Source organism: Mauremys reevesii, linkage group 6, assembly GCF_016161935.1.
Source record: "Mauremys reevesii isolate NIE-2019 linkage group 6, ASM1616193v1, whole genome shotgun sequence".
NCBI classification, from domain to species: Eukaryota; Metazoa; Chordata; order Testudines; family Geoemydidae; genus Mauremys; species Mauremys reevesii.
In genome coordinates, this window is record NC_052628.1 from 82705486 (window position 1) to 82722193 (window position 16708).

At 43.1% G+C, this 16708-nt stretch overlaps 1 long non-coding RNA gene across 8 annotated transcripts in view; it reads right to left on the reverse strand.

The window, feature by feature from the left end:
- Positions 1–16708, reverse strand: part of LOC120408672 — a 118212-nt gene that overhangs the window by 56089 nt on the left and 45415 nt on the right. The window contains exon 1 of one of the 8 annotated variants that reach the window (XR_005600861.1): positions 11134–11194. The exons of the other annotated variants lie outside the window; for them this stretch is intronic. This is a non-coding gene — a long non-coding RNA (uncharacterized LOC120408672). Of the gene's footprint in view, positions 1–11133; positions 11195–16708 lie in introns of those variants that run through there. 8 annotated transcript variants of the gene reach the window in all.

Consider the following 16708-nt stretch of genomic DNA (forward strand, 5'->3'; position numbering starts at 1 on the left):
GAGTTTAGCGCTTATTGAAAGTGCGAGATTGACATGTCTCAGGACTGACCTCCTAAGAATAGTACAGCATAGGAATGCCAGGCAAGTTTCTCAGCTGCTGCTTTGATGGTGTTTGATGGTAATTTTAATGGACCACCTCATTAAGAGAGACAGGGTGGTCCACTCTCTATACTCATTCAAATTCTTGGCCTCTGCTGAAGCTGCTAACAGTGGTGCTTACCTCTACTGTAATTAAAGGACAGGGATCATATTATTATTTAGTATTTATTTTTGGTAGCCTCCGCAGAGTGTTAGGCACATTCATAACAGAGAAGATAGCAAAATCCCTGCCCCAGGAAGCTCATAATTTAAAGATGGAAAAGTAAACAAGAAAACAGAAACTAGGGAAGAGGAACAATGATTGTACAGTTAAGTTATCCTCTTTATTTTTGTTATATAAAATACACCCATGTAGCTCCTCAAGCAAAAAGCCATTTATTAAAAGTTTCTTACAGGCACTGGACAGATTGGCTTCAGGAATGGATTTCCAAGATAAGCCACCAAGGTAGTTAAGTCCAAAGCAGACTATAAAGAATTACAAAGGGATCTCACAAAATGTGACTGGACAACAAAATGGCAGATGAAATTCAATGTTGATAAATGCAAAGTAATTCACATTCAAAAACTTAATCACAACTATTCATACAAAATAGCAGGTTCTAAATTAGTTACCACTCAAAAAAGAGATCTGGAGGTCATTGTGGATAGGTCTCTGAATACATCCTCTCAATGTTCAGCATCAGTCAAAAAAGCAAACAGAAATGTTAGTAACCATTAGGAAATGGATAAATAACAGGACAGAAAATATCATGATGCCACTATATAAAGCCATAGTATACCCGCACCTTGAATACTATGTGCAGTTCCGGTCTCATCTCAAAAAAAGAATTGGAAAAGATACAAAAATGATAAGGGATGTGGAACAGCTTCCATATGAGGAGAGATTTAAAATATCGGGACTGTTCAGCTTGAAAAAGACATAACTGGGCAGGTGGAGGATATGATAAAGGACTATAAAATCATAATGTCAAAAAAGTGAATAGGAAAATGTTATTTACTTTTTCAAACAACACAAGAACCAGGAGTCACACAGTGAAATTAACGGGCAGCAGGTTTAAAACGAACACAGGGAAATACTTTACACAATGCACTGTCAAGCTGTGGAACTCATTGCCAGGGGATGTTGTGAAGGATAAAAGTATAACTGGATTAAAAAAAGAATTTGATAAATTCATGGAGGATAGGTCCATCAATGGCTATTAGCCAAGATGGTCAGGGATGCAACCCCATGTTCTGGGTGCCCTACGCCTCTGGTGGCCAGATGCTGAGACTGGCTCAATAAATACATCCAGCAGTTAACATATTACATGTATTATATATCAACCATGAAACCCAGATTAATCCTGATTATGATTACAAGAAGATATATCAAGTATTCATGAGATCATTACTATTTCTAGATTATTATCTAGAAAATCGGGATTCTCATCTTTTGCTATGTGCCACAATGGCATTCAAAGTAATACAAGTGTTAAGCCAGGATTTCATTACATAAACAAAATATTTCACAGTGAATGCAGTCCAAATGTGTTGTAAAGGTATAGTTAATCTTTCCTACTCTAAAACATACCTAATGGGGATGCTGTTTATAGTCTCTTTTTAAAGCAAAAGCAGGTGCAACTGGAATCACTTAAAAATTACCCTGGAAGAACAGATGGCTTCAATGCAAATGTGAAGTATCTTGCAATTTGTGTATTATAAATTGAAAATTGATTTTAGGACTTCTCCGTGCATTTGGACTTGCAATTTAAAACCCAGGAAAGGAAACTGTGGTTGTCATGAAGGGGTTTCAGATTGTAAGGTTACTGTTCACAAATGTCATTCCCTTTAAACTGAACATAATTAGTCCTGGTTTGGTGTACATTAAACTTTTTTAGCAAGTTTCAGTCCTTCCTGTATCTGCAACAATACACATACCAGAGGAATACAAATTATTATAATCCAAAATAGTATTTCCTGATGTCCAAACCCCCTATTTCTGAACAGTGAGAATGGTAAGAACCACAGGTTGGTTAATTTTTATTAATAGAATCCTCTGGGCCACTGTCATTAAATCATCGTTGCTTCACTGAAATCAATAGAAGTATGCCAGTGCACACAAGCTGAGGATATGGCCCTCTGCTTTTAAATAAATAAAAGCTAATAGTTAAATATAACTATCTTACCAAGTCATCAATAATTACACTTTATTTTGCCTGTAACCTAATGAAAGCAGACAAACCTCCAAACATAATTCCTAATCTTGCCTAGGAACTTCAGACACAAATATTTGTTTGATGTTTCATATATTTTTAATATGCTTTTCAGTTCCCCCACTCTCTAAGGGCAGGCCTACAGTGTAGCCTAAGTCAATATAACTTACATCACTCAGGGGTGTGAAAAAGGCCCCTCCACATGCAACACAAGTTTTGCACTGTCCACACTGACACTATGTTGGCAGGAGACGCTCCCCCAGTGACATAGCTTCTGCTTCTCACTGAGGTGGAGTAATTATGCCAACTGGAGAACGCTCTCCTGTCGGCATAGCGCATCTTCAACAGACATGCTATAGCAGCGCACTACAGCCAATGTAGTGCTGTAGTGTAGACTTGCCCTAAACGTCTTATGTCAAAGTATAGGGTCCTACATCCGCCCTAACTCGACTGCTTCCAGGTACATTACTGGGGTGAATGTTTCAGTACTATCCTCTCATCCTTCTTGAGAAACATGTTTTACACATTCCCTCAGCGTCCTCCATATCCTTCAGGTAGAAAGCTCTTCCCTAATGTAAGCTGGTGGTCGGGGCTCAACCCTCCGGCTGGCGGGAGGGGAGCCACACCGACTCGCTCCTTGTCCCCTCTAACTGGTGGGCGGCAAGAAATCAGGGTTAGCACCGTCTCACGCCCTCTGGATCGGGGGGGCTGAATAACAATAGTTCAATATAAGCCCAGGCCCTGTGGAGCAGGGGGCTGGGTGACTGTTGTGTATTTGGTTGTCATGGGTTTTGTTACTATGGCAACTGAGTTAGACTATTAAGGGATAGCTCAGCCGGTTTCAACCGGCTGAGTGAGCTCTCTGTCTCTGTAAATAAAATGGAGGTTTTGGTTAGCTGTCTGCTCTCTGGCCTCAAGTGATTTCTTCCTAAACCGGCTGCCCCAAGGATATAACACTGGCTGGGATCCTGGTGCTGCTCCAGTAACAGAAGGAAGTAGAAGTCAAGGTAAAGACCAAACAAAGAAAAAAAGCTGCTTGTTTGCACTGACTGTGAAAGTGAAACTAAAAATCATGGCTACTCTGACCAGGCCCCTGGAGCCTTTTGATGAGAATACAGAGCAGTGGCATGTGTATACTGAGCATTTTGAGCTTTTTGGTATTGCAAATGACATTACAGAAGCGAAGAAGGTGCCAATATTCTTAACTGTTGTAGGGGCTAAAAGCTTACTACCCCCTGTTAAGCCTGAGACTAAATCTTACAGTGAAATTTTGGAAATCCTGGGGTCTCATTTCTCCCCAAAACCACTGGTAATTGCTGAAAGATATAGGTTCCACAAAAGAGACCAAAAGGAAGATGAAACAGTTGTACAATTTGTAGCCATTTTAAAAAAGCTAGCAGAACACTGAATTTAAAGAGATGTTAAATGATGCCCTGCATGACAGGTTAGTGTGTGGCCTCTGCAGTGAAGCTAGCGCCTACTGACAGAGGCTCAGCTTACATTACAGAAGGCTGTTGATATTGCTGTCTCCATGGAACTGGCTACAAGGGAGGCACAATACATCGGTGCATCCTAGGGTGCAAAAGTGTCACAAGAACTGACCCACAAAACGGTGCAGAGTCAAGAATGTTACCGCTGGCTGGGTCACCAGGCATCAGAATGCTGGTGTAAGGACCTGGTGTGTCGACACTGTGGCAAAAAGGGATACATTGAGTATGCCTGTAAACAAAAGAAAAAGAGGCCTGTGGTCTGGCCGACAAAAAGAGGAACCTTGCATACCCTAGAGCAGACCAGGATGATCAAGGTGACACCTCCTCACAAGAGGAAGTGCCACTGCATGTTTTGTCTTTGGCAGCGGGCTCACATGAATACTGGGTAACCCCTTATTGGAGGGCAAACCTATACGCATGGAACTAGACACCGGTGCAGCTGTCTCGCTGGTTCCGGAGACTGTGTATAAGGAAAAGCTACAGCATCTTCCGCTTAAGGCAACAAAAACTGTTCTGAAGACGTATACAGGTGAAGCTGTGCCCATGTTGGGCACTATTGATGTTAAGGTGGAGCTCAATGGACAGGCGGCTAAATTGCCACTGTTTGTGAGAGGTGACTACCCAGCCTTAATGGGTAGGTCTTGGCTTGGGAAGATTCAGCTGAACTGGGCAGAAGTGCACCGGATGACTAAAGAAGAAACCAGTCTAACCCTATACTAAGGAAACATGCTGCTGTTTTTGGAGATGATTTGGGAAGTATGAAGGGAATCACTGTGACATTGAACATTAAACCTGGCAGTCCACCAAAATATCTGAAAGCCCGAACTGTGCCATATGCCATCAGGCCAAAGGTTGAAGCAGACCTGGAGCGCCTGGTCACCAATGGAGTCCTAATACCAGTTACCCATAGCTCATGGGCCACTCCTATCGTTCCAATAGTGAAGAAAGATGGCTCTCTCGTGATTTTAAAGTCACTGTCAACCCAGTGTTGTGTGCAGAGCAATACCCGCTTCCCGCATCGATGACCTCTTCGCAGGCCTGGCTGGGGACAAAAGTTCAGTAAGATTGATCTGAGTCAAGCATATTTACAGATGCACGTCGATGAAAAGTCCCAAGAGCTGTTGACTATTGTGACTCATAAGGTACCCTTTGGAATCACATCGGCTCCCGCCCTGTTCCAGAGGGCTATGGACCAGATCTTGTGTGGCTTGTCAGGAGTTCAGTGCTATCTGGATGATATCCTGGTCACTGGAAGAAATGAAGAGGATCACTTAAAGAATTTAGAGGCTACCCTACAAAGACTGGAAGAGTATGGCCAAAGACAAGTGTGAATTCTTCAAGCCCTCTGTTGAATATTTGGGACACATCATCGATTCTGCAGGTCTTCATAAGGCCCCTGCAAAAGTTAAAGCTATTGTGGAGGCTCCCCCACCTCAAAATGTAAGCCAGCTACGCTCATTTCTAGGACTACTGAACTATTATGGAAAGTTCATCTCACAGTTAGCCACACTGCTAAAACCACTTCATGAGCTCCTTGGGCAGAACAAGGCCTGGAAGTGGACTGAAGCCTGTGATGTTGCATTTAACAAAGCTAAGGATGCATTGTTAAATTCTGAAGTTCTAACGCACTTTGATCCATCCTTACCCCTGCAATTGGCATGCTTCCCTTATGGAGTGGGAGCGGTCGTGTCACACATTATGCCTTCGGGAGAAGAAAGACCTATTGCTTACTCTAAGCAAAGCAGAAACTAACTACGCCCAAATCGAACGTGAGGCATTAGGAATTGTTTTTGGAATTAGGAAGTTTCATCAGTACCTGTTTGGTACTGTTTACTCTTCTTACAGACCATCAACCTCTGACATCAATTTTTGGACCCTACACAGGCATTCCCCCATTAGCTGCTAGTCGTATGCAACGTTGGGCATTGATACTTTCTGCACACACATATGAAATCAAATATCGGAAATCCACTCTGCACGGCAATGCAGATGGCCTCTCAAGGTTGCCTTTACGGTCAAACATCAAGATAGTGCCCAAAAGGAAATCTTCTACTTTGAACAGGTAGAGAATACACCCATCACTGCTGCTCAGATAAAGGACCCAGTATTATCCCAAGTTATGGACCTGGTGATGCATGGAAAATCTCGACAAACCTCTCTGGTCTCACCCGACCTTGTTCCCTACATGTCCAGGCGGACGGAGTTATCGGTCCAATCTGGTTGTTTGTTGTGGGGGAGGCGTGTCATTATTCCACCACCCCTGAGATCACAGATGTTAGAACAGCTACATTCCGGTCACTGTGGAATAGTGCGCATGAAGGCTATTTTTGGTGGCCTAGATTGGACAGTGCTATTGAAGAGAAGGCAAAAGCTTGTATGTCATGTCAGGGTGTAAGAAATGCACCCCAGTGACACCCATGGGACTGGCCTGAAAACCCATGGCAACGTATTCACGTTGACTTTGCTGGAAGGAAGCATGTTCTTGGTGGCAGTAGATGCCCATTCTAAATGGCCAGAAGTCTCTATAATGCAGTCCACTACTGCAGAGAGTACTATCCAAAAACTACGAGGACTCTTTAGTCGTTTTGGTCTGCCAGAACAACTTGTGCTCTCAGGAGTTTCAAAATTTTATGAAGGCAAATGGGATACACCACATCACGTCAGCACCATATCATCCGTCCACCAACGGATTAGCTGAAAGATTTGTGCAGACAATGAAAAACGCTTTGAAATCAGCAAAGGGACAACACTCCAGTCAAAAGCGTCTGGATACCTTCTTACTTTCCTATAGAAACACACCTCATGCTACGACCCAGGCTTCCCCAGCCTTTCTAATGATGGGACGACAGCTGCGCACTTGCTTTGATCTGCTGAAACCTTCTGAACCCAGACCAACTGTGCAACATCAGCAGCAAAATCAAGTCATCAGACGGGCACCCAGAGCAAAAGACCGAAACTTTAGCCCAGGGCAGCCAGTTTTGGCTAATTATACTTCCAGAGCTAAATGGGTCCCGGCCACAGTCATCACTCAAACAGGACCTGTTTCCTATACAGTCCGGACTGCAGAGAATCTTACCTGTCAGATCAGTTTTGCCAGGTCATGCCAGTCTTCAGGACCCATCTGCAGTTGAGGGTCTGACTTCACCTCCTGGTGAGACACCGAATCATGAGTCACCTGTTCCTGACTGTTCTCCTCCATTACTGCCGGCAGCTGAGATACCCCTTTGCCCAGCACGAGCTGATACCACCTCCTCACCTATTCATGCTGCGGACCCTGAGCCCCTAGTACTTTCGGGTGCAACAACACCAGAAGTAATCCACCTAGAGACAGAAGGCCTCCTCATCGGCTGGATCTTTAGTTAGGGCGAACCCACGGTTATGGGGCAAAATAATCCCCAGGGTTTAGCTGGGAATGGAGGCAGTCTACCCTCCTTCTCTAGTTTAGTGTGTGTTTTATTTAGGGGATGTTCTTATTGGGGGGGAGGAATATGTTGTGTATTTGGTTGTCATGGGTTTTGTTACTATGGCAACTGAGTTAGACTATTAAGGGATAGCTCAGCCGGTTTCAACCGGCTGAGTGAGCTCTCTGTCTCTGTAAATAAAATGGAGGTTTTGGTTAGCTGTCTGCTCTCTGGCCTCAAGTGATTTCTTCCTAAACCGGCTGCCCCAAGGATATAACAGTGACAGCAGTTCAATATAAGCCCAGGCCCTCTGGAGCAGGGGCTGGGTAACAGCAGTTCAATATAAGCCCAGACCCTCTGGAGCAGGGGCTGGGTAACAGCAGTTCAATATAAGCCCAGGCCCTCTGGAGCAGGGGGCCGGGCAACAGCAATCAGTCTCAATATAAGTCCAGGCCCTCTGGAGCAGGGGGATGAAGAACAGCAATCAGTCTCAATATAAGTCCAGGCCCTCTGGAGCAGGGGGCTGAAGAACAGCAATCAGTCTCAATATGAGCCCAGGCCCTCTGGAGCAGGGGGCTGGGTAACAGCAATCAGTCTCAAGAAGGTTCACAGGTTCAGACCCTCAGGCAGGGGCCGAACACAAGGCACCCAGTCAAGCAGTGTAAGCCCAGGCCCTCAATCAGGGCGGGGCAGCACAATAGCAGTTCTACGCCCAGATCCTTACAGCAGGAGCTGGGCAACACCAATTCAATATAAACCCAGGCCCTCTGGAGCAAGGGGCTGGGCAACAGTAGTTTACTACAGCGGTTCAGTTAGGGCTCAGGTCCTTGCCTCAGGAGCTGAGCAATTACAGAGTCAGTAAGCCCAGACCCTCTGGTCCGGGCAGGGCAACAAACCATAGTCCACAGGACTCAGGTCCTGATGTCAGGAGCTGAGCAACGACAGCAACTCAGGTTAGTGCAGGCGTCTCTGTCTGCGCTGGAGTGAGGGGGAGACTGCCACCCGTGAGTGGGGTGGCAGTGGGGACACAGGCCCACCCACTCCACTGTGTCCCAGCCCAGGGCCCTATTAGCGGCTAGCACTGCCGCTGGTCCGTGGGGTCCTGACCGCAACACACTGACATGGGCACCTCGGTGCCTACAGCCTGACAGGGGTCGGCTATCCCCGGGCTACATTCCATTTCCCCCTCTACCGGTACCTGCTCCTTGGTGGCCGTGAGTTCGGACCAGTCCATCGGCATGGGGTCTGCAGGACCAGGGCTTGGGGGCAGGTCCGGCAACTCCTGCTGGAAGTCCGGCCAGGCTGCCTCCGATGGTTCCTCCGGATAACAGCAGGGCGGAAGCGGCGGTGGCGGCTCCTCCTCGTACCGGGCGGGAGGAAGTCCTAGCGGCTGCTCCGGGTTCCGATCCCGGGGAAGTTCCGCGGGTTCCTCGTCGTACCGGGCGCAGGGCAGTAGGGGCCAGTCCTGATCGCCGCCTCGGGTCCTAGAAGGTTCCCAGTCCGGAGCTCCCGCCAGCACGTCTGCTCGCGGCGGTGGCTGGCTCCTGACTGAGCTTTGGTGTTCTCCTTTTCTACTTCCTGTCCCACCCCTTGACTTCCGGGGGGCGGGGACAGGAAGTGATGACTCAGCCCACTTGGGCGTCTGGGAGGGAGCTCCCTCTGCTGGGCAGGAGGGGAGCCACACCGACTTGCTACACCTAACCTCTTTTATATGAAGAGTTGTAAAAAGTTTAAGCCAGAAACAATTTAACTGGCTGGCAATGACATATTTCCATTGGCAAATCAATGATTTAGCTTGATCTTATTGTACCCCTACTTAAATTATAGGCAAATGCTTCCTTCGAGTCTGCTATGACAATACTAGTTCAGCTATCACAAATAATCCTCAATAGCTAAAGAAAAAACAGATCTCCATTTAAAACGGTTGCCTACTGTGGCAGCTGCTTAGTTTTCCTTAGAATACCACCACTTATGGCATTCTTCAGCCTCCCACTGTTTCCCACTTAATGAAACTGAATAAGCAAAACACCTGAAAATTGCTGTCTGCACCTTGATAATCCACAGCATAGCAGCTGCAATAAATAGGTTTTTAAAACTGAGGTGAGGGAGGGTTCTCTCTCTCTCTCTCTCAAAAAAAAGTGTGTTTCATTGTCTCAGGTTTGCACATGAATTTCCCTTCCGAACCATTCTCAGCAACAACACAGAGCTGGTGTTTGGAAAACATCAAGAGATATTGAGCCCTATTCTCTCACACTAAATTTTCACCTCTTTAACACGATTGTAACTCCACTGACTTCAGTGAAACTTACACCAGAGTAAGAGAGAAGAGTTTTTTTCCCACTCACTACTTAGCTGGATAAAGGTGTTTCTGGTAGTGAGAGATAAAGATGGTGGATCACTTAAATGAGTGTCATTAAGTCCCAGAACATGCTCTGGTAAATCTGTTGCCAATAGATCACCAAGGTGAACTCAACGCATGTTGAAGAAGAAAAATGTTGAAGAAGTCTTCATTGAGATCCTTCCTGGCCCATAAGCAAAGGAAGAGAAAAGACAGAAGATACTGGAAGCGAATCACTGGTGAGGTGAGTGGCGTAGGGTTTGGGGTTTTTGTGAAACACTGGTTCACCTTTTATGGGGAAAGATGTTGTACAGTTTGGAGGGCCTCAATAGATGGGGGACCAACATCCTCAGGGACAGGTTAACTAGAGTAGTCAGGACATGGTTAAATCAATAGCAAATAGGGAGGGCTAAAAAGAGAGAAGATATAATCACTTAGCACAAAACTGAGCTGTTGAGAAGAAAATTAATCAAGGAACCCAAGGACATGAAAAGAAGACATGAATTGTCTATTGTAACCTGGGATTAATCTGGGATGCACCTGTCACAAACAACAGGTTATTTTTAGGTAGCTACTTAAAGTTAATTAAGAAGATGAAATTAGTAAAGCACATACAGAAACTTTATGAGCTTTAGTTAATACAGCCAGATATAATTGAAATTGTAGGAAAAATCAATATACATAACAATAAGACAAATACAATAATGTGGTTTCCTATATTGTACATATTTACAACCTTATGGAGACCACTAGAAACAAAATGGAAGGAAACATAAGTGAAGATCATCCTGAGAGAAAGGCATTGGGGCCAAGCTTCCTACCAGAGCGTCCCATGTTGCCTTCCTGGTGCCCCAACAAGAGATTGGATAACCTTATCTTCGATACACCTTTTCCTATTCCACCCATACATGTCTGCAACCATATTTGATAAGGATTTGGTCTTCTGGCTAATCATGTGTAGTATAGTGACTAACTATGGTTAAACTTCTGATCGTTAACACCTCACTTTCATCAATAAATGTCCCAATAGTTTCAATATGTCAATACAGTTACCTCCATGATTACCTTATTGCAAAAGTATCCTAAGATGCTACCATATGTTTATTTGTGGTTTACGTACTAATCACAAGATACATATTGCTAAATTTTATAACCTTACATCAAGCAAACAATACTCATGTTAATTTATGCCAACTGCCAACTTCTACTGGGTCTCACTCAACACTTAATGTTTATAACTGATAGCCAAGCCTACTTTTAATACATATATTTTGATTCTTCTACTTGCTGTTACAGCTTCAATAATTTCAATTTTTATTTCTATATGCATGCTTAGCAAATAGATTATATTTTACCCAAAACCATATACCTTCCAAGATGAGATCAGAGTCAACAGTCAACATTATGCACCAATGCAAGGAAACTGGGTAACACACAAGACAAATTAAAGTTGCTCATTTATGAGCATAAATTCCATTTAGTTGATATTACTGAAACCTGGTGGGATGAGTCACACAACTGAAATGTTAAAATCAAAGGTTTTAACTTATTTTAGAAGGACTGAGTGGGCAAAAGGAGAGGAGAGTAGCACTCTATGTAAAAAATGGCATTACCTCTTTCTGAGTCACTGATGACTTGAAAGAAAATGATCTTGGATTCTTACGGATCAATGTCCTAATAGATAAAGCACAAGTTAGGGTACAAGTTGGTGTCTGCTACTGGCCACCAAATCATGCTAGGGAACAGGAGGACTGCCTCCTTACACACCTATCTATAACGTGTAAGAAAAAAACTGCATACTCCTGAGGGACTTTAGTTGGAGTGACATATACTTGAGGTCTTATGCTGCCAGTACTACAACATTTCTAAACTTTATAGATGTCACTTTCCTAACACAAAAATTTTTACAGCCAACGCAGGAAAATTCTATTAGACCTTGCCCTGACAAATAAAGAAGAACTGATCACAGAACTAAATATTAATGGCAGCATAGGTACAAATTATCATGATTAGGGCTACGATTTTGTCATGGAGGTCACAGAATCTGTGACTTCTAGAGACCTCTGTGACTTGAGCCCCTGTGCCTGGGAACTCTAGGGTCCCCCACCACTGCTGGTGGCTGGGAACTGCGAGGGCCCAAGCTCCCAGCTGCAGAGGGCAGCAGGGGTGCTCAGAGTTCCCAGGCAGCGGGGAGACCCCAAGCTTCCAGACGTTGGAGGCAGCAGGGCCCCCAGGAGCTCCCAGCCACTGCTGCTGGCGGACATAGCCTGCATCTCCCAGCCCTGCGGGTGGCTGAGGTGCTCCAGAGCACAGAGCTGCCATGGGCGGAGGGGGAACCCCAGAGCTCTGAGCCACCTCAGGTGGCGGAGGTGCCCTGAGCTTGGAACCTCTGGTGGTGGGGGGACCCTGCAGCTCTGAGCCAGGCCCCCTGGGTGGTGTGGGGAGCCTGCAGCTCCCCATTTTGTCATGCATATTTTTAGTAAAAGTCACGGACAGGTCATGGGCTTTGGTGAATTTTTCTTTATTGCCTGTGACCTGTCCGTGACTTTTACTAAAAATATGCATGACAAAATCTTAGCCTTAATCATAACGATCACATTTATAATATGCATGCAGAATAAAGTAACCAGTATTTTATCTATACTTGGTGCTTTAAAAGGGCCAATTTCACAAAACTGAAAACAGTTATGGGCAAATCAGGGAGGAAAAATTTAATCAGACAAATGTGAATGGTAATTGGGAATAATTTAAGAGCACCTTACTAGATGCCCAAAAAGCCACAATCCCAAAATCAAGGAAGAAGACTACTTTTAATAAAATGGCCTGGTTTGGAGGATAAATAAAGGCAGCTGTAAGAAAGTAATATATAACAAATGGAAAAAAGGAATAATTGATTGTAATGAATATAAATCAGAAGTTAGAAAGCATAAAAATTAATAAGGGAAGCAAAGGGACACAAGAAGAAATCAATAGCCAACAAAATTAAGAACAAAAAGGGTTTTTTTTTAAATTGTATTAGTAACAAAAAGAATCCTGGCAATGGTATTGATGCACTACTAGATGGAAATGACAGATTATCAATAATAATGCAGAAATGGCAGAAGTGTTCAATAAATATGTCTGTTCTGTATTTGAGGAAAAAAGTTGATATAGTCTCATCATATGGTGAGGATAATATTCTTTCCATTCAACTAATATGTCTGTAGGACATTAAACAGAAGCTACTGAAGTCAGATATTTTTAAATTAGCAGGTCCACATAACTTGAATCCAAGAGTTTTTAAGGAGCTGGATGAGGAGCTTGTTATTGTTGATTTTCAATAACTCTTGGCACTCTGGGGAAGTTTCAGAAGACTGAAAGAAAGCCAATGTTGTGTCAATTTTTAAACAGGGTAAACAGGAGAAGGGTAATTATAGGCCTTTTAGTCTGATATCAATTCAGGACAAAAAAATGACGTAGCTGATATAGGACTAAATTAATAAAGAAATACAGGAAGGTAATGTAATTATTAATGTAAATCAACATGGGTTTATGTAAAATAGATCCTGTCAAACTAACTTGATATCTCTTTTTGGTAGCTTACATGTTAAAGGTAAATAGTCTTGATGTAGACATCTTTAAGGCGTTTGACTTGGTACCTCCAAACATTTTGACTAAAACAACTAGAATGATATAAAATTAACATGGCTCACATTAAATGAATTAAAAACTGGCTCACTGCTGGGTTTCAAAATGTAACTGTAAATGGGGAATAGTCATTGGATGGGTCTGTTTCCAGGGGGGTCCCACCGGGATCATTGCTGACCCTATGCTATTTAACTTTTTCTTTTTTCAATGACTTGGCAGAAAACATAAAATAATCAAATTTGCAGATAACACAAAAATTGGATGTATGGTAGATAATGACAGAGAGGACAGGTCACTGATTCAGACTGATCTGGAGGGAGTCACAACAGTGGTTGGAAAATGTTTACTTTTTAGTTAGGGGATTATTTCTCTACATTGTCCATTGGTACTGTCTTTTGCAAATATGTACTTTAGCATCTCTTTTACAGTCTGATCACTGAATGTTTCCCAAAAGCCTACAGCTGTTGGGTAATTCTTTACCTCTTAGTTACCACGTGTTGACAGAGGTCATATGAAAGGCATTCCAGTTGCTCACTCACTACCATAGAAATCACAACCAACCCTAACTCTGGGTTTTCATATCCTTAGCACACAGTAGCACTCTTCCACCCATGTTCACAGTGGTCTTACCAAAGTGTGTGGATGTGTCTATCATTTTCTATCTAAATGAAAGTGACATTAGTTCTGCTCCTCACCGCCATCAATTCTGCATACTCAGCCTCATCTCTGTTTCTCCTGCAAAGTTTGGGTTCTTCACACCCCCCCTCCCACCTCTGAGGGTTGGGTGGGACTGCAGCAAGATCCCTTCTTCTCCTTCTTAGGCCTGGTGTTGCAAGAATGGATGAGGAAAAGATAATCCATCCTCTAGTTCATAGGAAGGGAAGGGGAAGAAGGGCGCAGAGCTGCTCTGAACTATTAGTCTCTTTCTGTTCCCTTCTTCCCCTTTCTGTGAGGATGGTGGTTCTTGAAGTTGGGGAAAGCACTATGTGAGTCTTGACTGGCTGTTGAACCCCTAAGAGGTGGGGAAGTGGGGGAAAACAGCCACTCAAAAGAGGTTTCCTCCCTACAAGCAGGACAGAAATTTGCATCCCTCAGCAATCCAGCTAGAGTTATAGAAAATTTAGTTGTGAGGTCTGCAACCCATTTCGACCAAGCAAACTTTAACCACTGCCACCCTCTCAGTGATCCTACAGTGGCTATCAAAGGGCTACAGCTGTCTCACGTGAACAACCAGCGGCAGCTCCAGGCACAAGTGCTCCAAGCGCGTGCCTAGGGCGGTAAGCCCGGGGGGGGGGGGAAGAAGCCTGCTGGTCCCTGTGAGGGTGGCAGTCAAGCTGCCTTCAGCGGCTTGCCTGTGGGAGGTCTGACAGTCCTGTGGATTCGGCAGCAATTTGGCAGCAGGTATGCCAAATCCACGGGACCGAGAACCTCCCGCAGGCATGCCGCCGAAGGCAGCCTGCCTGCTGTGCTTGGGGTGGCAAAAAAGCTAGAGCCGCCCCTGTGAACAACCAAACTGAACTTTTAGAGCAGACACAAAACAATCTACACTAACATATCCACTCCCTCCCCCAGCCATCAACCCAATAAACTTTTCCATATCCCATCCATTCAGAGCCTAAAGGCCCTCAAACCAAAAAGCTTCATTTCTCATAATTTCATATCTCAAACAGACTTTCATGTTCTGCAGGCCATTCCTTGCTTTGTTTGCTTTCTGTCATGTGGTCTCTGAAGTTAAAATTATCCCAGGTTCCCAGTATTCTGCATTAATGGTTTCCAATAAAGTTTCTTCTCCCACTGGTGCAGGTTTGAAAATGCTTAGCTTGTTCCATCTAAGAACCAGTGGTGGCTGTTGCCATCAGTCACATGGTTACAGTAGAAAGACTAACCCCTTGTGCTGAATTAAATATTCTTGGAGCTGGCAGCTACTAACAGAGTATAAGATTTCTCCTTTTCTGTTAACAATGACTGAAAAGATTCTACAAAGATCTCCTCCCTTTCTACAATGGAGTGAGTATTTGTTTTAAAGTGCCTGTATCAATACTTCTTATGTATGTGTTATATTTCTTGGTATCAAACCAAATATTATTGTGAGAGGTTTACACTTGGAACTGAAGAAATAATATTGTACATTGCCTACCCAAGTACCTCATCTTAAATTGCACCATTGTTGTTTTTTAAACAGCATTTAATTCTGAAGCAAAGCTGATGGTTTGTTGATTCTTGATGTATACACAAACAGCTTCACAAAGAAGCATTTGCACAGTAGGGTTTTCACGCTTCCTGGATTTCTTGATGAACCTATATAACCTGAATCCTGTGTGAATTATTCAGTTTATCAGCAGCTTTCAAAGCACAATTGCCTTTAATGGTGTACTGAAATTTTAAAAAGTAGCTTTCTACCTGCAGTTTTGAGCTATAAGCCTCAATTAGCAATAACCTAGCAAAAGCCTCAAGTCAAAGAATAACCTAATTTAAGGTTGTTAGTATGATACATCCATAGTGCTGGTCTGATTTAAGAATCATAAATGCAGGGAATCAGACTAAAAAGAAGGGAAAGAATCTTTTTTTAAACTTAAGCATGACAGTAAAGAAACATTTTATGAGCTTTACACATTTCCAAGGCATCTTTCATTATAAAGCTTCTTAAAAACCATATTTAATCCTTTTTAATTAATGACTGACTACCTACCCAATTAATACATTAGTGGGTTTGCTACTCTTTCTTTGTGTGGGGTTTTCTGGGCTTCACACAGGCTGAAAGTAGCGAAAGTTGTTTGTTTTATTATTTTCCCCTGTATATATGGAATTAAAAGGATAACTAGAATTGGCTTTGAAGGAAGGCTTGAAACTTTCATTACATTTTATGTCCCTCCATTCCCAACTTTTATAATATGGTGGACAGTGTGCATTATATCATAGATGGTGGCTAAAAATTAGAGATGAGAAGATTCCATAAAAAAAGTTTTCTGAAAATTAGTGTGAATTTTTAAATGAATCCACTTTGACTATGTTTGCACCACTGCCCTTTTCCTGAACACACAAGCAAGAAAGGTTGATGGCTGGAACGTTTCTCAAACAATGGATTTTAAGCAAATGCAAATATTCAAGAACAGCTAATTTCAAATTCATATGCAAGTATTCAGCCCGAATGCAGAGCCTAAGAATTATGCTTATCCAGACAGGGAATAGAAACATAGCATCTGTACTATGTGTCCAATTGAAACAGCTCACATTTCATGTTTATCAGATGTGCACAATTGTTTACAAGAAAATTATTTCCAGAAATTATGCAAAGAAAACTGAATAATGAATACATTAAAAAAAACTAGCAAACCATCTTCTGGTGATCAATTTCTAAACAGAAAATGAGGCAAAATTATTTGGTATGAATTACTCAGTTCTGCTGAAAATCTCTCTTCAAAGTTGGGTTTGTGCTTTAGTGGGATAGGTTATGACTTTCCTTCCTTGAAAGCTTGCAACCAATCTTTAACTTAAAAAAAAGCATCAGATAAATAGAAGATTAGCCTCAGCTGCATTCTCTAAGTGTATACATTCCATAGG